Below are 20,610 nucleotides of genomic sequence, written 5' to 3'. Positions count from 1 at the left end.
CTCCAACTTTTTTCTCTTCTTGTCTCCTTCAGCAGCAAAGAAAATATAGGCCTGAAAACCTGGTCTAGCTGAATTGGCATTCTCAGATGGAGACACCAAGCAAAGCAGGCTTTCAGAATGCGTACCTAGCAGTGTGACCATCAAAGAAGAAATGAGGTCTCTAATTCCATTTTTCACTCACTGACCCCCACAAAGTCCATTAGTCCCCAAAAGATTGCCTCCTCCACTCCCACTTACCCTCACATAGTTAATGTTTGACAGGGACAGGAAATGGGGCGGGGGGGACATGACATCGCCATGGAATACACCAATTCGAAGTAGTTCACACTAGGCTGAAGTTTGACTTTACTTGGAAAACCTTTCCCTGATGCAGCAATTTAAACTGACAACAGCATTGGGGGAGGGGGCGTGCCCCACTTTGCTCTCTGTTACTGTGACAGGCACCATGGCCAGAATTAGCTCGGGAAGGAAAGGGTTTATTTCCGTTTACAGTTTATAATAAGCCATCAAGAAAAGCCTAGAAGCCAGAATGAAGCAGGGACCTGCTTACTGACTTGCTCTCTATGGCTCTCTCTGGCTCCCAGGGATGGCACTGCCCACGATGGGCTAAACCCTCCTGTACTGTTGAAATCAATTAATCTTAATTAAATTAAAATCAAATTTAATTTAAAGTGTTTAATTAATTAAAGAAATGCCCCCATGGGCATGCGCAAAGGCCAGTCTGATGGAGGCAACTCCTCAGTTGAGGTTCCCTCTTCCCAGCCTCTAGATCATATCAAGTTGACAAAACAAACCAGCACAGGAGGAGGGCACCCAAGCACATCAGTGAGTGCAGCTCCCACACACCCAGGAACTGGCTCAGAGATGATCATTACAGGAAACAGTCACCGTCAGATACACAGTAACTAAAGTTCCCTAAAGGCACAGCATCTATCTTACTTGTGTTTCTCGTGACTCACTCAAACAGTCTATTCTTCATTTAAGTGGGCGCTTCCCTGGGTTATCTCAAATGAGAGCCACCTCACTCTATTTGAAATTGAAAGAATATGTGTCTAAGAAGCATTAATAATTTAATTTTAAAGTGTTTTCTGTGAGCTCTCAATAAGGAGTGTGGCTGGAGCTACTTCTTCTACAGGAACTGAACAACTTCCCATCCCTCTATGTCCCATCCACACATGCTCCATGTCCCGCGGGAGATTCAAGAGGGAGGCAGAGAGGCAAGACCACTACAAATTCCAGAGTGTGCTGTGGTTTGAATGTGTTCCCTAGAGCGCATTGTTAGTTGGATGTGAGGACCTAGACTCTCTGAGAAATGATTAGGCATGAGGTTTTTGTCCCTGAAGCAGAAGAAGGCTCTATCATTAGTAGGTAAATCAACTTGTTATTATGCAAGTAAGATCCAAACATAATGGTGATTTGGATCCCCTTCTGCCCCCGTATCTTCTAAGTTATGAACAAACCAGTACACCTTCCTGTGCCTGATCCATCTCACTTCTAAGGTTTGATCTGTTTCTTAATCTTGGATAAGTCCTAACTTTCCACATTCTGACTCACGTTGATTCTGATCTACATGACAAGAAAACATGTCCTAGAAAATGTCTCACCCTGCCAGCATATGCTCAGGGTCAATAACTGGAGTTGACATGTAGGGAGCTGGCTTGGCTGTGGTATGTGGTGTGACCACTAACAAGAGATGGCCAGTCTCACTCACTCACCGCCCTGCCCTTCCCCCAGAGTCTCAAAAACACAAAAGACCTAAAAGCAAGTTGAATCAGGGGCCTGGTAGACAGCAAATGTACATAGTGTCCACTGTCTCTCCAACAGGGCCTGGCTCAATCAGTGAATGGGTCAGCCGCATCCTGGACTCACTTCAGAGATGAGAAGGCAGAACGGGGAAATGAGGAAAGACCAGATCGGTACCCATGCATGGGAAGAGGCATAGGCTTCACACCATCAAATATGGCTTTGAGTTCTGGATTTCCTAACTGCTGGCCATAGGACTTGGGAGAGGAAGTGCCAACCTTCTATGTCTTAGTTATTCAGATATAAAAGTAACGGTGGTAATAATAGAAATAATAATAACATCTTTCCCACTGGGTTGTGTGTATGTGAGGATAAAGATTGCATGATGAGTTTCCAGAGACTAGCACCCAGCTCACTATGTAGATAAGCCATATCATCTCTTCTTATCTAAATCTATATATTTAATCAATTATCAGTTCTTGGAAGCAGATACCATTCCTAACTCATTACCTACAAGAGACGGGGGCTTACTAAGTGCTAATGAATCCCTGTTGTTAAATTCATACTTGAGTCCAACTTGCTGTCATCTGAGAAGGATTCTAATGATTGCAAGACACTGGTGGAGAAAAACATGAGCTGTTCTTTCTCTTTCCATACCAGGATTTCTGAGGTTGCTCTTAAACCTCCATACATCTGTTTGTTTCTTGTGAAAACAACTGTAGGCCAACACAGGAAGAGGCTTGGAGATTAGCCTGGACATTTGCCACAATGCATGTGCAGAGGGATATACAAGGAAGCTATGGGGTAGAGAGCAGCAGGCAGGGGCAATGCTCTGCCAGAGTAAAACACTGACTGACACTCAGGCACTCTTTGAGGGCTTTACACTTCAACACCACACTGACCTGCTATCTGGGCAGCATAAAGGCAGAGGGTGGTTATACACACACATGAGCTCAAAACTCACGTCTGACTTAAAACAGAGAGATGGTTGAGGCCATAGTGAAATCCTTATTTGGTATAGCTGGAAAATTGTTTGAAGCACCCACCTAAATCCATGTGGCGAAGTATTGCTAAAGCTCTACAAAGAGAAGACATCAGTAAGTCTGCCCCTCTTTTTAATGCCAATGATAAACTAAGGTGCAGTTCTGCTAAGTTTATTCTGGGAAACCTGTAATATTATTAGGCTTACTTATAGAGCAATGGGTGAGGGGTTATAGCCAGGAGCACAGGTGACCTAAAGCAGCCACATTGGAAGGTCTGAATCCAACATGGATGATGACCACCCCACAGATGTATAGATGATACCCCCCCCCAGTCTTTCTGACCTATATACTCTAAACCTTCCCAGAGTCCTGGAGGACAAGTGCAATCAGGGCAGAAGTGCACACAACTAGCTGGGAGACGTTGCTAGATACTCAAGTAACAGTTCCATGACTCCAACAACTCCTTCTATGAGGGAATGTTGACAAGCTCAGCTATGGTGATCTTTTGTAACAACTCCCACTGAATTCTAGAAGATGGTGACTTGGAGGATAGTCTCATACAACAGGAAGAAATACAATAAAAGGATCCTCCCCATTAAAGGCATCTTCTGCAAAGTGCCTGAGTGTAGAGGCATGGATAGAATAATGGTCTGAAGTGAGCCAGTGTTCTGATAGAAGCTTCTACAATGTGAGTAGGAATCAAGAAGAAATGTCTAGCTCAAGTCTGCCAATGGGCTGTACAAATGGGGGGAAGCAACAAGAGTCCTACCTAGATATCATACTTATGAACCACAGCTATAATCATTATGACCCAAAAATCCTCAAAGGTGTAACAGTGGCATGCATACGTTGGCAGTAACCAACAATTCTCTAAGTATACCTGAGGCCCACTCAACAAGAGCAAAATCATGCCTGGTACTGGAAGCCTGGACTATCTGGGGCTAGTAAAGTGTTGGCTCTTGGAGGAGAACCTATAACTGCCACTTTACTAACCCAGCATAATCTCTAGCTACATTCTAAATATGTATCCTCATACCCACAGATAAGTACATTCTTCAACTCATCAAGGCAACTTCTATCTGCAACACAGAAAGCATTACAGAAAACCTCAGCCAATCGAAATGCAAAGGAGTGAAGCCCAGTCTTGTCTCAACTGATACATCTGCAAAACAACTTCTACTCGTAAGGCTCACTGCAGACGAGGGATCAGAAAGATTGTAAGAGTCAGAGGAACAGGGAGTTTGCTGTGCAACTATGTCTCCTAGAAAGGTCAAAAACTAAACCCATGACGTCTCACCAAAGTGGCTGCCTAAACAAGACCCAAAGATGACACCAATAGATGTGCTAACGTGGAAAGAGAAACTTCAGGAGGCTCCAATCCTCCACAAAGAACTCCAGACAACCAAGACATGCTAAGATCAGGAGAAATCGTCTTCCCCAGGGAAGAACATACCAGTTGGGTATCTAATACCAAGTGGTCAGTCCTAAAAACATGAAAATACAAGTAGCATTATACAGGCTTAGCAGGTTGTTACATATTCGTAACAGCAAGTAAAGCAAAAGAGGCCATGAGCATGAAAGAGAGCAAGGAGGGTACATGTGAGGACTTGGAAGGAGGGCAGGGAAGTGGGAAATGATGTCATTAATTGAAAAAGAGAGAGATCAAATAAAACTTTAACGCTGGGCCAGCAAGATGAGATGTTTCAGCCTGCAAAGATGCTTGCCATATAAGCCTAGAAACCTGAGTTTGGTCCCCAGGAGCCCATGAAGGTAGAAGGAGAGAACTGATTCTGTCCTCTGACCTCCATGAATGCCCCCATGGCACTCTTGCCCACAAACCGACATCGTCCATCCTTAGTATGGTGTGTACAGACACACACCATACTAATACTAACCTTACTTAAATTCAAGCTTACTCAAAACCACACTTGGCAGTCATTGGTTCTTCAACTTGGGGAACACAGAATTGAGCAAATGTTTGTGAAAATAAGGGTTTTCTTCCCACAAAGAGGGGAACTGCAAATGGGCAGGTTCCTGTGTGAGCACGCTTCTTTGCACAGACTGTTTCTGTCATCCTTGTAGCCCCTTCCAAATATACCTTATTCTCATTAGCTGTTAAGAAAACAGAGACCAAAGAATTTGAAATTTAATTTAAAATACCAAGCTTAAAAAACAAAAATAGCCTGATTATAAACCACACACAGGCTTGGGAGATGGCTTAGTGGGTAAGCCCTAGGTATACAAGCACAAAGAATGGAGATTAGATATCCATCACCTACATAAATGTCAGGTGTGTGACGGCCTGCCTGTAACCCCAGCTTTAGAAGGGGATCCTCAGAGCAAGGTGACTAAGACTAGCCAGGAGGTGAGCTCTGGGTTGGATTGAGTGATCCCACCACAATGAATAAGGTGGAAGAGTTATAAAGGATGAGTCCCAAGGTCAACCTCCACATGCATGTGTACATACCTGTATATGTACCTGCACACACAACAGACACACACTGATGAAAATGGGAAACAAACCCAAATACTTTCTTAATCCAAAACCCACATCCATCTTTGGCTTGGCATATACCAAATAATTTTTTTATCATCGGAATTATTTGTTATTCTTATTGGCCCACCTATACCTAGGAAAACCTGAAACAGCCACACCCACAAATACTCAGACACCAGATACCCAGCAAGTGTTCTCAGAGGCAGTGAGGGGGCTATGATTCTTATGAAACAAAACAAAACAAAACAAAACAAAACAAAACAAAACAAAACAAAACAAAACAAAACAAAACAAAACAGTGAGTCCAAGAAAAACTCAAGACCCCAGCTCCTACAGCAGGGCCATCTATAGCAGGATTAAAACCCTCATGCCAGAATCAACAACCACCCACAAGATTGCTCAGGGCTAGGACAATGACATGAGCAAGATGGAACTTAAGGAGAAACTGACAAGACTAAGACATAATGCAGAAAAACCCAAGGGGAAGAAACTGCCAGCCTTTCTGTCAGAACTAACACAGTTCGCCATTTACTTCTTTGGTAACCCAGTGTTATGATCCAGGGTTTTCAATCAGTGTGGTTCCCAGGCCCCTGTGGCCTTTGTGTCCATTCTAGATATCATGACAGCAGTGACATTAGTAACAATGGGCAATGCTGGACTTCATAGCTACTTGTGTTTATGTTTCTGTTCTTTTTCTCCCTTTCCAGTTAAGATATGACAAGGAGCGTTCACATGTTCTTCCTTTTGCCTTGAACTCCAGCATGTGAATCTACCCTCCACCCCATATCATTTTGCTATTGCAGAAAAGAGACCGGAAATGGAGCCTTGAGAGCATTAGATGCATTAGTGACTTCACAGCTTCCTGTGGGTTAACCCTTTCCATCCTTACTCAGCACACAGCTGTTAACTACAGCACACTTTGCAAATGGCCCTGGCTTTTCAGAGACACTGTGATTTTTTTTTAAATGACCTTAACAATGTTGAAATGACCTTGTTAGCCTCACAAGATCTCCTGCATGTAGCAGTGAACAACCCAGACATGAAACTTGTTCTTTATTAACAGGGACATTAATAATTACTTTGACAACAGTAGAGAGGCTGGAAGGCTAGAGGCCTGGTACAGGACAATGAAAACCAGACTAGAGTCATTTGCATTTAAAAGGTTGCAAGAGCAATTAGTACCTCATTAATATGACATAAATGCAAATTTACACAGCTCCCTCTCGACCTCCAATTCTTTCCACCCAACTAAGAAAAGCAGCATATTAGTAAATACCACTAAGATGCCCGTGCAGGACAGACAGGGAACAATTCCACTGTCCAGCCTCTTTGAAGAGGTCTAGATAAGAGTCTTCACTCAGAGCTTGAGTGGCCACTTAACCGAGACTGGGCAGTGCTGTCAGATGAAAGGGACTATGGGAATTCCACAATCACAGCAGGCTGTGTTCAGTGAGGAGCCTGGCTGACTGTTGCTCATGACAGGGGGTGACAGAACACAGAGACACCAAGGTGGCCCCCAGAAGGGCTGCTTCCATGCTGAGAGGGCAGAGGCAGGCAGGGAACTGCACAGCTGAGGGTTTTTGCCATTGAAAACCCATAGCTGCTGATCAAAGCAATCACCTTAAATAATTGATTTTCTTACACCAGTATGAAGAAAGAAAAAAGAAACTGTGAACAGTGGAAGATATAATCACACCACTAGGAATGAGAGGTGCTTGGAGAGATGAGGGCTGAATGCCCAGGGGTGTGATTAGGGTACCCTACATCAAAGGACAGTGTCCTAAAATAGCTCGCCCTGAAAAACGCTTCACACAATCCGTTGTAAATGGCACCACTGATAAGAATACTTCAGAAGAGCGTCTTTCTGCCTCTTATATTTATCACTAGCCCCTCAGGGATGGGGGTGAGGGTGGGGGTAAGGGGACAAAATAGCAGGAGTATGGGATAACTGGAGACAGAGTGACTTCCCGTAGGTACAATATACAACTACTATGGTTACCTGTTAAAATTTGGTAAGCACACACACACAATGCACTCACAAACACAAACCTAACACACACATACAAATGTGCTTGCAAACAAACACGCAAATACATTCATACATAGTTACAAATCTACAAAATACAATAAAAAGCACACACACAGAGAAATATACATACATACATACATACATACATACATACATACATACATACATACATATATACATATATATACACTCTCACATGCAAACACATACTCACAAACATATAAATATACAGAACCTGTAATAAAATATGCCCCTTTCGACAGTCCTGGGTATTCCCCATCATGTCAGTGTGGTAAGGTTTTATGGCACACAGTCTAGATATATGGGAGCAACAGGCTCTGAGCCCAGACCCTATGAAGTATCTCTTCAATTGCATGGTGATCCACAAAGGAAATGAAACCCAAACAACATCGAAGGGAATGTTGAGCCCTTGTATGTTCAAACACTGCAGGGCACTATGGATGGTTGTGAGCACATGCCTACCTCCAAGAACGCATCACGGGGAATGAGACAAACATCTCACTGTAGGCTTTCACTGTCATTGCCAGGATAAAAAAAAAAAAAAAAAACCAAAGCAGAGAGCCAAAGCTTCCAAAGGGTAAGAACATTTCAGCAGCACCAAGGGGAAATAGACGTCCTATCATGGAAGAAGAGACCAGGGTGAACAGAGTCACAAAGCTGCGTGGTCAAACACAGGTCGGACCATAGTGAGAAGAACCAGAGTGAAAAGGGACCAGGCCCTAAGGTGAGTCAGAGCTGGAGCTTGGTGTTCAATAGGATGGACCCCAGAATGTCTCCACGGGTGGTGGATCAGATCTGAAAACCCCACGATCACCTGCTTCCATCCAAGGCCTGATGACCTGTTTCACCACTCTAACCCCTGTGTCTGCCTCCAGGGATCCACACAGCTCTGTCTTCTTGGGCACTGAATCGGGAAACAACAAAGGGTGATGCCAGACATTAGAAACAGGGAAGAGCCAGGAGATTGGCCAGGTACATCACAGAGCACTCCATGACTGGAAGCTCCAGAAAAGTCCCAACAGAGGACCCTGCTGGAGAGCAGAGTTGCTCAGCTCACAAGAGTTAAATTCCTCCACACCCTGACATAGACATCTGAATAAGGAGCATCCCAAGCCAAAATGTGGGCTCTTCAGTCTGATGTGTGCTTTATTAGAAAACGTTTGTCTTTATACATTCAGAACTACATGCATAGAGAGGTAGATGCCCAGATGTGTGTTTGTGTGTACAGAATGCATTGCATACCTCACTTGGTGACTATGCTTTTCTTTCTTCTTTACAAGGGGTCTCTGGGGTTCTAGGAGCTCTGCAGATCAATGCACTGGGAGCAGTCCTTCACTGCTGTCGCTAGCAGAGCCCTGGCAGTGGAAGGAATTTGATGGAGACGTAATGTCTATTGGGAGAAGGATAGATTAACCTCCCAGGCATTGTAGACATCCTTTGACAAAGCAAGTTACACAAGACAATAGCATCCTGGACAATAGTGTATAGGTTCACCAGGAGGAACAGATATCTTGAGAGACTGATGGAAAACGCAGAGCTCAGAGGAGACTTGAGGCTCAGGGACTCAGCTGTTATTAAAATTATAAGCCATGGGGTGGAGACATGGCTCAGCAGGTAAGAACACTCACTGTTCAAACATGAGAACCTAGGTTTGAATCCCGCCATCCAAGTAAAAATTATGTACAGCCAAGTGTGACTGTACATGATTGGGAGGCAGAAGTAGGAACCCCAGAAGCTTGCTAATCAGACAGTAATTGAAACAGGAGCTTCAAGTTCAGTGAAAAGCCCTATTTAGGGGTAATAAGGTAGAAAGCAATAGAGCAGGACACTTGTGTGCAGAAGAGTATACATGCACCTGCAGATACATGTGCACAAACAAAAGTACACCATCACACACAAACAAGCACAGAGATACACATGTACCACAATTTTAAGTCACAGCTCCTTTTTCTCAAGAGATTTCTCCATACACACACCCTATTTTATGTGAGTGTTCCTGGCACTATTAATTTTAAGGATGCTTTAAATACTGAAAAGTAAAAGAAACATTACAGATACACCATATTCTCCCAACCACATGACTAGCCATGCTTTGATTGGCTTAGAGATAAGATGACATTGGATGGGATGTGTTCAGGGTGGGATTGTCATATACTACACCCAAATTCTTGACACCTAACATTAGTAACTATCACTATCTTGTCCATATTTGAATTTTTATGCATTTAGGTTTTTGTTCTTATTAAAGGAAGAGAAAAGGAGAAAGATGAAAACAGGAGGAATTGCATGTATATGAGTAGAGACCCCTCTCCATCCAGTCACCCCAACTTTTCTCTGGGGAACAACTCCCCACCTGGCTACATGCACACATCTGTCTCCATAAACAATAGAAGACATTGTTTTATGTGGGCTTTGTTGCACAGATGTCACATTAAGCATCTTGATCAACTTTCTTCTCTTGTCCTTTTGTAACTTCGGTTCTGAAATTTCCCCCTTTTAACATAGACTAAGCTACCGAAGTCCTTTTACTAACTGTGTAGGTTTCTATCTGGTAACAACAATGCACGCACGCACACACACACACACACACACACACACACACACACACACACATACACACCATGAAAGGAACTTTTTATTGCAATAATACTGCAATCAATTCTCCATCCTTGTGTCTTCGTGCATATGTAGCAGTGTTTTCCCAAACTATATTCCTAGAAATGGTACTGCAGAGTGCATTTTTTTCATTACTAGAAAATGACCAATGAGGCACCAAATCTAAACCTCTTCTCTCCAATGGGTAATTGGTGCCCATCTCCCCACCTTAATGTGAACACTTGAAGCCATTATACCTAAATTTTTGTCAACTTCTGACATTACATTTAATCTTACTTTCCTAAATAGTTTGATTCTGTTAGTGAAGCTGAACACCAATGTCTATATTATTCTTCATGTCCTTTATCCATTTCTATCTGTGTCTCTGGTTCTCTGCATCTCTCTGTGTTTCTCTGTGTGTGTTTCTCTCTCTCTCTCTCTCTCTCTCTCTCTCTCTCTCTCTCTCTCTCTCTCGCTCTCTCTCTCCTCCCTCCTTTTCAACCTGCAGGCTTTTCCATTTGTTGAGACTTAAGAATGTTTGCTCTCTGGAAGCTCATTCCTGGATACTCTCACAAGATGCAGTGCCCAGCACACCTTCGAGGGTGTGAGGAGACCCACTATCACGTGGGTGGATTGAGTCTTCTCGGCCATGGTGACCGTCCCTCTGGCATCTGAGGAAGGAGATGTGGGGATTCTGACAGTGATTGTGCTGACGTGAGTGGCTGTCAACATGTGGCCCTGGCACATTGGCATGAACAACGATGTGTTTCTGGAGATGAAGGAGAGTTGTGACTTTTGGCTTGGATAGGAACATCTCAGTGCCCAGAGAGGGTTCCCAGGAACTTTCCACCGAGTATCTGTTCTTTCCAAGTTCAGATATGGTGTCCATCCTCATTGCCTCTTTCTCCTGGCTTACGGTTAGCAACTAGCAAGAACTCACAGCAGAACCAGAGACAGGGCTCTCAAGGTCCTATTTGTAAAGTCAGGAGGGTGAATTAGCGAGAGGCTTCCTTCTATTCTCTGAGCTGCTCCATGTTCCTCTCATAGGCCTGTGTGTGGTGAGGGAGGGTGATGGGGTTTCAGCTTTAGCTCAGGGGACTCCCTTTAAATTTTTTTTTATGTGTATGTGTGTTTGTCTGTGTGAGCGTTTGCCATGTGTGTCTGGGTGCTTTTGAAGACTAGAAGAGGGAACCAGAACCCCCGGAGCTGTGGTTATAGGCAGTTGTGAGTTGCCCAAGGTGGAAGTTGAGAGCTGAACTCTGGTCCTCTGCAAGAACAGCAAGCCACTCTTAACCATGGGTGCATCTCTCCAGTCCCAGGGAATTCCTCTTTAAACTCTACTGTATTTTGAACTTTGCTTACATGATTTCCCTTGAAAGAAGTGGCTTCTATTTTTTTTTAATTGGGTATATATTTCATTTACATTTCCAATGCTATCCCAAAAGTCCCCCACATGCTCCCCCACCCACTCCCCTACCCACCCACTCCCATTCTTGGCCCCTGTACTGAGGCACATAAAGTTTGCAAGACCAAGGGGCCTCTCTTCCCAATGATGGCCAACTAGGCCATCTTCTGATACATATGCAGCTAGTGACACGAGCTCTGGGGTACTGGTTAGTTCATAATGTTGTTCCACCTATAGGGTTGCAGACCCCTTCAGCTCCTTGGGTACTTTCTCTAGCACTTCCATTGGGGGCCCTGTGTTCCATCCAATAGCTGACTGTGAGCATCCACTTATGTGTTTGCCAGGCCACGGCACAGCCTCACAAGAGACAGCTATATTAGGGTCCTTTCAGCAAAATCTTGCTGCCGTATGCAATGGTGTCTGAATTTGAAGATTGCTTTTGGCAAGATAGCCATTTTTACTATATTACTATATTGATCCTGCCAATCCATGAGCATGGGAGATCTTTCCATCTTCTGAGATCTTCTTTAATTTCTTTCTTCAGAGACTTGAAGTTCTTATCATACAGATCGTTTACTTCCTTAGTTAGAGTAACACCAAGGTATTTTATATTACTTGTGACCATTGAGAAGGGTGTTGTTTCCCTAATTTCTTTCTCAGCCTGTTTATCCTTTGTGTACAGAAAGGCCATTGACTTTTTTGAGTTAATTTTATATCCAGCTACTTCACCAAAGCTCTTTATCAGGTTTAGGAGTTCTCTGGTGGAATTTTTAGTGTTACTCATATATACTATCATATCATCTGCAAAATGTGATATTTTGACTTCTTCCTTTCCAATTTGTATCCCCTTGATCTCCTTTTATTGTGGAATAGCTCTGGATAGGAATTCAAGTACTATGTTGAATAGGTATGGATAAAGTAGGCAGCCTTGTCTAGTCCCTGATTTTAGTGGGATTGCTTCCAGCTTCTCACCATTTACTTTGATGTTGGCTACTGGTTTGCTGTAGATTGCTTTTATCATGTTTTGGTATGGGCTTTAAATTCCTGATCTTTCCAAGACTTTTATCATGAATGGCTGTTGGATTTTGTCAAATGCTTTCTCTACGTCTAAGGAGATGATCGTGTGGTTTTTGTCTTTGAGTTTGTTTATATAATGGATTACGTTGATGGATTTCCATATAGTAAACCATCCCTGCATCCCTGGAATAAAACCTACTTGGTCAGGATGGATGATTGCTTTAATATGTTCTTGGATTCGGTTAGCGAGAATTTTATTGAGTATTTTTCCATCGATATTCATAAGGGGAATTGGTCTGAAGTTCTCTATCTTTGTTGGATGTTTCTGTGGTTTAGGTATCAGAGTAATTGTGGCTTCATAGAATGAGTTGGGTAGAGTACCTTCTACTTCTATTTTGTGGAATAGTTTGTGCAGAACTGGAATTAGATCTTCTTTGAAGGTCTGATAGAACTCTGCCTAAACCCATCTGGTCCTGGGCTTTTTTTTTGGTTGGGAGACTATTAATGACTGCTTCTATTTCTTTAGGGATTATAGGACTGTTTAAAACATTAACTTGATCCTTATTTAACTTTGGTACCTGGTATCTGTCTAGAAATTTGTCCATTTCATCCAGGTTTTCCATTTTTGTTGAGTATAGCCTTTTGTAGAAGGATCTGATGGTGGTTTTGATTTCTTCAGTGTCTGTTGTTATGTCTCCCTTTTCATTTCTGATTTTGTTAATTAGGATGCTTTCCCTGTGCCCTCTGGTGAGTCTAGCTAAGGGTTTATCTATCTTGTTGATTTTCTCAAAGAACCAGCTCCTTGATTGGTTGATTCTTTGAATAGTTCTTCTTGTTTCCACTTGGTTGATTTCACCCCTGAGTTTGATTATTTCCTGCCTTCTACTCCTCTTTGCTTCCTTTTGTTCTAGAGCTTTTAGGTGTGTTGTCAAGCTGCTAATGTGTGCTCTCTCCAGTTTCTTTGTGGAGGCACTCAGAGCTATGAGTTTTCCTCTTAGGAATGCTTTCATTGTGTCCCATAAGTTTGGGTGTGTTGTGGCTTCATTTTAATTAAACTCCAAAACGTCCTTAATTTCTTTCTTTATTCCTTCCTTGACCAAGTTATCATTGAAAAGAGTGTTGTTCAGTTTCCACGTGAATGTTGGCTTTCTATTAGTTATTTTGTTATTGAAGATCAGCCTTAGTCAATGGTGATCTGATAGGATGCATGGGACAATTTCAATATTTTTGTATATGTTGAGGCTTGTTTTGTGACCAATTATGTGGTCAATTTTGAAGAATGTACCATGGGGTGCTGAGAAGAAGGTATATCCTTTTGTTATAGGATAAAATGTTCTGTACATATCTGTTAAGTCCATTTGTTTCATCACTTCTGTTAGTTTCACTGTGTCCCTGTTTAGTTTCTGTTTCCATGATCTGTCCATTGGTGAAAGCGGTGTGTTGAAGTCTCCCACTATTATTGTGTGAGGTGCAATGTGTGCTTTGAGCTTTACTAAAGTTTATTTAATGAATGTGGCTGCCCTTGAATTTGGAGCATATATATTCAGAATTGAGAGTTCCTCTTGGAGGATTTTACCTTTGGTGAGTATGAAGTGCCCCTCCTTGTCTTTTTTGATTATTTTGAGTTGGAAGTCCATTTTGTTAAATATTAGAATGGCTACTCCAGCTTGTTTCTTCATACCATTTGCTTGGAAAATTGTTTTCCAGCCTTTCATTCTGAGGTAGTGTTTATCTTTTTCTCTGAGATGAGTTTCCTGTAAGCAGCAAAATGTTGGGTGTTGTTTGTGTAGCCAGTTTGTTAGTCTATGTCTTTTTATTGGGGAGTTGAGTCCATTGATATTAAGAGATATTAAGGAAAAGTAATTGTTGCTTCCTGTTATTTTTGTTGTTAAAGTTAGCATTCTGTTCTTGTGGATGTCTTCTTTTAGGTTTGTTGAGGGATCACCTTCTTGTTTTTTCTAGGACGTGGTTCCCGTCCTTGTATTGGTTTTTTTTCTGTTATTATCCTTTGAAGGGCTGGATTCGTGGAGAGATAATGGGTGAATTTGGTTTTGTTGTGGAATACTTTGGTTTCTCCATCTATGGTAATTGAGAGTTTGGCTGGGTATAGTAGCCTGGGCTGGAATTTGTGTTCTCTTAGTGTCTGTATAACATCTGTCACAGGCTCTTCTGGCTTTCATAGTCTCTGGTGAAAAATCTGGTGTAATTCTGATAGGCTTGCCTTTATATGTTACTTGACCTTTTTCCCTTACTGCTTTTAGTATTCTATCTTTATTTAGTGCATTTGTTGTTCTGATTATTATGTGTCGGGAGGAATTTCTTTTCTGGTCCAGTCTATTTGGAGTTCTGTAGGCTTCTTGTATGTTCATGGGCATCTCTTTCTTTAGATTTGGGAAGTTTTCTTCAATAATTTTGTTGAAGATGTTTGCTGGTCCTTTGAGTTGAAAATCTTCATTCTCATCCACTCCTATCATCCGTAGGTTTGGTCTTCTCATTGTGTCCTGGATTTCCTGGATGTTTTGAGTTAGGATCTTTTTGCATTTTCCATTTTCTTTGATTGTTGTGCCGATGTTCTCTATGGAATCTTCTGCACCTGAGATTCTCTCTTCCATCTCTTGTATTCTGTTTCTGATGCTCACATCTATGGTTCCAGATTTCTTTCCTAGGGTTTCTATCTCCAGCATTGCCTCACTTTGGGTTTTCTTTATTGTGTCTACTTCCCTTTTTAGGTCTTGGATGGTTTTATTCAATTCCATCACCTGATTGGTTGTGTTTTCCTGTAGTTCTTTAAGGGATTTTTGTGTTTCCTCTTTAATGTCTTCTACCTGCTTGGTTATGTTTTCCTGCAATTCTTTAAGGGATTTTTGTGTTTCCTCTTTAATGTCTTCTACTTGTTTAGCAGTGTTCTCCTGTATTTCTTTAAGTGAGTTATTTAAGTCCTTCTTGATGTCCTCTACCATCATCATGAGATATGCTTTTAAATCCAGGTCTAGCTTTTCAGGCGTGTTGGGGTGCCCTGGACTGGGCGAAGTGGGAGTGCTGGGTTCTGATGATGGTGAGTGGTCCTGGTTTCTGTTAGTAAGATTCTTAAGTTTACCTTTCGCCATCTAGTAATCTCACCTGTGCAGACTGCCCTCCGAGGAGTCCCAGAACCAAGCTGGCTCCCGCGGAACCTGAGGCAGAAGCCTCTTGGGCCAGGCAGACACCTGTGCTCTGACCAGGAAGGTGGCCGGTTGTCTGGAGCTGCAAGCACTTCTTAAAAAAAAAAAAAAAAAAAAAAAGGTTGATGCTGGTTAAAATTAGCATTTTATAACCTCAATAGTCACTAAGGGGTTATTCTCGGCTATGACCTTGACTGTGCTCGATATTTACCTATGTGAGAAAACTCTCTTCATGTTTTCTTGTCAAGTTCTACAGTGTTCTGTTTAGGTCTAGCATGAAATCCCGGATAGTTGTTGTGTGTGATCTGAGTTTCATTGTAATAGTATTTTCCAAAAAGAAGATGTTGGTGAATGATCAGAAATTTTTGTTTGGTCGGTTGGGTTTTGTTTTGTTTTTATTTACTTGTTTTGCAACATGGGCTAGCCTTTAATTCATTTTTCAAATTCACTTGCCTCTGCCTCTCGACTGATGGGATTAAAAGCATGTGCCACCATGCCCTGCAAGTCAGAACTTCTGTGCTGGCCTCCTAAGCATTTCTTTTGCTGTCCCTCCTATTTACCTATGAAACCCTGTCCTCTGGGTTTCATTCACCTGTCCAGCCTTACTACACCACTCTGTCAAAAAGCATTCTTGTTTTGTGAACTTAAGGTTGAAGCTGTGGTGTGGAGCCTTTCCCATCCTCCTCTATCATCTCGCTAGCTCTCCTCCCCTTTGTCTTTGTAAATAACACTTCAGTGTTGGTTTAGGGACTCCATATTCAAAAAAAAAAAAAAACCAAAAAAAAAAACCTTGGATTTAGATTGCATTTGCCGAGGGGATTATTTGGAAAGAGCACTAGCTTCACAAAGTCACTATTTCAATCCCCAAATGGTATCTCTCCCTCCATTCCCGAAGCCTTAACCTTCTTCCACATAGAAGCTTCCTATTACTTTTATGAAATTATAAGCCACATATTGCCTTTTAGGTCTTCTGCTAGTTTCTACCATGCATGATAGTAGTTTCAAGATAAATACTGATTGTGTGTGTGTGTTTTTTTTTCCAAAAGCAAAGAAACTAGGGCTAGTGCCTGTGAAAGAAGGATGAGAGTGTAGATAGTTAGGCCTTCCAGGTGGAGATAACAGAAAGTCACATGCCAAACACTGAAGGGTTTCTTTTGGCCTGAGTGGCTCGGGTGTGGACATTTGATAGCAGATGATGCAATCAGATGACTGAGAAGAGGTCAAACTGGGACTCTCGTGAAATACACAGTCAAGATCAACATGATGGCCCGGAGACTTCCTCTCCCCATACTTCTGCTTAACCACAGTGGCTTCCAATGGCATTCCTCATAAAGCTCTCCTGATTCAAGTGGCTAGATGTAGAGGCAGCCATGTCTTCCAGCAGGCCTGGTTCCTCAGGAAGGTAAAGAGGAAGAAAGGAACAAGTGCTTGTGATTTATCCACGGAAGTACACTTTTGGATCTTATGGAACACAGTGTGGTTTAAAAGCCAGCAACACAACCACATCGGATAGACAAAGACCTTCTAGACTCCGTAAGACAGAAGAAAATGGGAAGAAAACAAAAGTCAGGAGAGGGTCAAGTAGGAGAACCTCAAGGACCACCATGGAAGGTGTCCCAGCAAGCAAAGGACTAGGCATGTAACTCCCAGGTGGATGAGTCCTTAAACAGCCTAAAGGAACTGCTGACATGAAGATAAAAGGCTCCCAAAATGGGGCTAACCTTTGAGCATTCTAAATTCCCAAAGACCCAGAAGCATTAAAGAAGACAGAGCAACACATAATCAATCCATGGCCCAAAGATATGGAAAGCAGGTAAAAGAGAAATACCCAGAGACAGCTGCACCAAAGCCCATCCATCCACCCATCCACACACAGCAAACAAGGTAGACAACTTTCCAAATGCCACCTGTAAGAGCTGGTGTTCATCAGAGCACAGAGATACTACAGTAGATACAGCCAGTGTTGCCCTTCCTGCAAATACAACAAAGAGGGTCCCTGCCCACAGCCCTGCTTTAGTGCCCAATATCCACCAGAATAAAAGCATTAATTGTAATAATGACCATAAGCTCTTCATCACTCTTGATTGACAGTCAACACCAACAGTGTGAGCCATTTTCAGTAGGCAAAATAATTCTTCACCCCACAAAACACATCTACATCTAATTCCTAGCCCCTATGGGTGTCACCTTTTTTTTAAGCATCACAGAACATTTAATTACACATTTAATTCACATCAACCACCAAACATTGTGATCATCTTGGCTATTTTTTCTGGTTGGCAGGAGGCTCTTCCTCCAATGGCTTCCATGGCTTCCTCTGCAACATTTTTCTTGCTAGACTTAGCTCATTTTCAGTCTGAAGAATCACCTCTTCTATTTCACCACCCTGAAGCACATCTTCTAATTTTTTAACATCTGGTTCTGCTTTAACCATATCCAGTTTCTCATTGGTGATCTGTTCCATGTGTTTTCTATAGACTGCGTGTTTAGGGAAGTGCTTCAGAAGATGAAGAACCTGTGCATACAATATTGTTAGCCTCTCATGTGGAGAGTCACACACAGCCAATCCCACCAGGCCAGTAGTCTTCTTCAGCAAACTCACCATAACAGTCTCCAGTCACCTTCTATGGGATTTGTCAGGTGTGACTAATGCCTGACACAGGCATTTATTCAGGGTTATCAGTAGAGGCCCTAAATGCTCTCTCAGGTGACCATTTGAAAGAAGGGTGCAGGGCAGAAGGTGGGAGGGGAGATTTGGCAGATGAGGCTCGAGAGAAATAATGTGGCTATGGAGGAAGAGCCTGGAGCAATCCAACCACAAGTCAAGGAATGACAGCTGCTACCCAAAGGTGGAGGAGTCTGGGAAGGAGTCCCACCAAGAGCCTCCTGAGAACATGCAGCTCTTGATCCTGACTGGTAACTGGCACTTGTCACAGACTTTAGATATTTAGAACTAAGACAAAGTAACCAACCAATTGAGGATTTTAGCTACCAAGGTGGATAATTTATTAAGACAGCAGTAGAAACTTCAATCGTCTTCCTCTCTTCTTCTTCTTCTTCTTCTTCTTCTTCTTCTTCTTCTTCTTCTTCTTCTTCTTCTTCTTCTTCTTCTTCTCTTCTTTCTCCTCCTCTCCTCCTCCTCTTCCTCCTCCTCTCCTCTTCCTCCTCCTCTCCTCTTCCTCTTCCTCCTTCTCCCTCTTCTTAAAGACAGGGAGGGCCTCATGTAGCCTTAAACTTATTAGATAGAGGAAGATGATCATGAACTTTATATCCTCCTGCCTCCACCTCCCAGTTATTGCAATTATGATCATGTACTACCATCCCCAGTTTTGTGGTTGGCTCTAGGACAGTGGTTCTCAACCTGTAGGTTGTGACCCCATTTGAGTCAAATGACTTTTTCATGGAGGTTACCCAAGACTATCAGAGAATGCTGATATTTACACTATGATTCACAACAGTAGCAAAACTACACTTATGAAGTAGCAATGAAACTAATTTTATGATTGAGGGAAGTCACCACAGCATGAGGAAGTGTGTTAAAGAGTCACAGCATCAGGAACATTGATGCTCTAGGACTTCCTGTGTGTTAGGGAAGTATTCTGCCATGGCAGCCCTTAACAATTTATCTTTAAGTGTTTATTCTCATGACCAACAACATCCAGCCTCTGTCACCATTGGGATGAAGTCACTGACACCGAAGCAGACTGATTCCTCAGGAAGAAAAGGCTGTAGTCCTTATAGGGAAGTTAATTAAGTTGCCCTACTGGATGAAAGTCCCATCAGGTCTCAGTTGCTAGGTTACATACACCTCTTTTTACTCATTCTCTCTGTTAATTGGCTGTTCTTTTGGTTGGGGGGGTGTTTTGTTTTGTTTTGTTTTTGTTTATGAATTTGAGTTTGCAACAGAGCCCCAAATGTACAACCCACATCAAACACTGGGATGTGAGGCTCCCATCTTGTCATGGGTCAAACACCCTGGGGAGGAGCCTTGGTCCTGGCTCGGGTCATTACTTTGCCAAGGATGATAATCAAGCTTGTCTGCTTTCTAGAGTTGGGAAAACTTAATTAAAGGAATGTACTCCAAAGCAAATCTTCAAGAAACACAGGAAAGAAAAGCTGCCTCAGACATTGCTGGATCATTTTGAGCTATGTGGCCAGACATCTACTCCCAAGGGAGGCCCTTTGGACAACACTTCTCTTGTCTGTTATTTTCATTTTTAAAATCTGTCCCTAAAGGACTGTTTACAAACATCAATCCTGACCTTTCAAAGCCTAAAGGGACCCCAGGCCTGCACTGTGGTGTCCAGGCACAGCACCAAGGTTGAACAGAAAGCAAAGGATGAGATGAACCACAATGGTGAGGCCCGAATGAGTGGAAACAGGAATTCTGCTTCCAGTGAGCACTTTAAAAGAAGGGGGCAGCCAGACTTGCATGTAGGCTGCCTAATTAACTGTGGCAGCACCACTGTTCCGTGACAAAGGAACAGGAATGGGGATGTGGAAATTAAACATTGTGAGTGTGAAAGTTTCAGGCAAACAAAAGATTAATTACTATATGCATTGACTTTTGCATAGAAACAGCTCCTCTGCCTGTTTCTCTGTGATTTCCTGCAGAAAGGATAAAGCTAAAAGTATGAGTTTTCCATAATGAAGCGTCTTTTTAATGTAAAGAAACATATGCAGTTGGTAACATTTCATACCCACAATGCCTCGGCAGGCAACATGCTGGAAATCACTGAGACACAGGAACATGTATCCAAATCTAAATTCACATTTGGTTCATTTACACTCTACTTGTTCAACAACACACTCTAAAATACTAACTAGTATTCTTAAAATTAATGTAAATATGCAATGCCTTACATAACATAAGGACATCTCAATGAACATTAGACTATCTGTGACCTCATTGGGCAATGGCTCTCAACCTTCCTAATGCTGTGACCTTTTAATACAGTTCATGTTGTGGTGACTGCAACCATAATTTAATTTCATAGCTACTTCTTAGCTATAATTTTGCTAGTTATGAATCCTAATGTAGTTGTCTGTGTTTTCAGATGGTTGTAGGCTACCCCTGTGAAAAGATCAGTCTGCCCCCAAGGAGATGGAGACCCACAGATTGAGAACTGCTGCCATAGGGTCTTAGTTTATGAAAGTAC

At 42.4% G+C, this 20,610-nt stretch overlaps 1 pseudogene; it reads right to left on the bottom strand.

Moving 5' to 3' along the window:
* Positions 1-17,714: 17,714 nt before the first annotated feature.
* Positions 17,715-18,264, bottom strand: Gm19340 (annotated as a pseudogene).
* Between the last annotated feature and the right edge of the window lie 2,346 nt (positions 18,265-20,610).

Source organism: Mus musculus, chromosome 12 (genome assembly GCF_000001635.26).
Source record: "Mus musculus strain C57BL/6J chromosome 12, GRCm38.p6 C57BL/6J".
Lineage (NCBI taxonomy): Eukaryota > Metazoa > Chordata > Mammalia > Rodentia > Muridae > Mus > Mus musculus.
The sequence above is the reverse complement of the archived record's forward strand: the minus strand, read 5'-3'. Positions and strand labels throughout refer to the sequence as shown.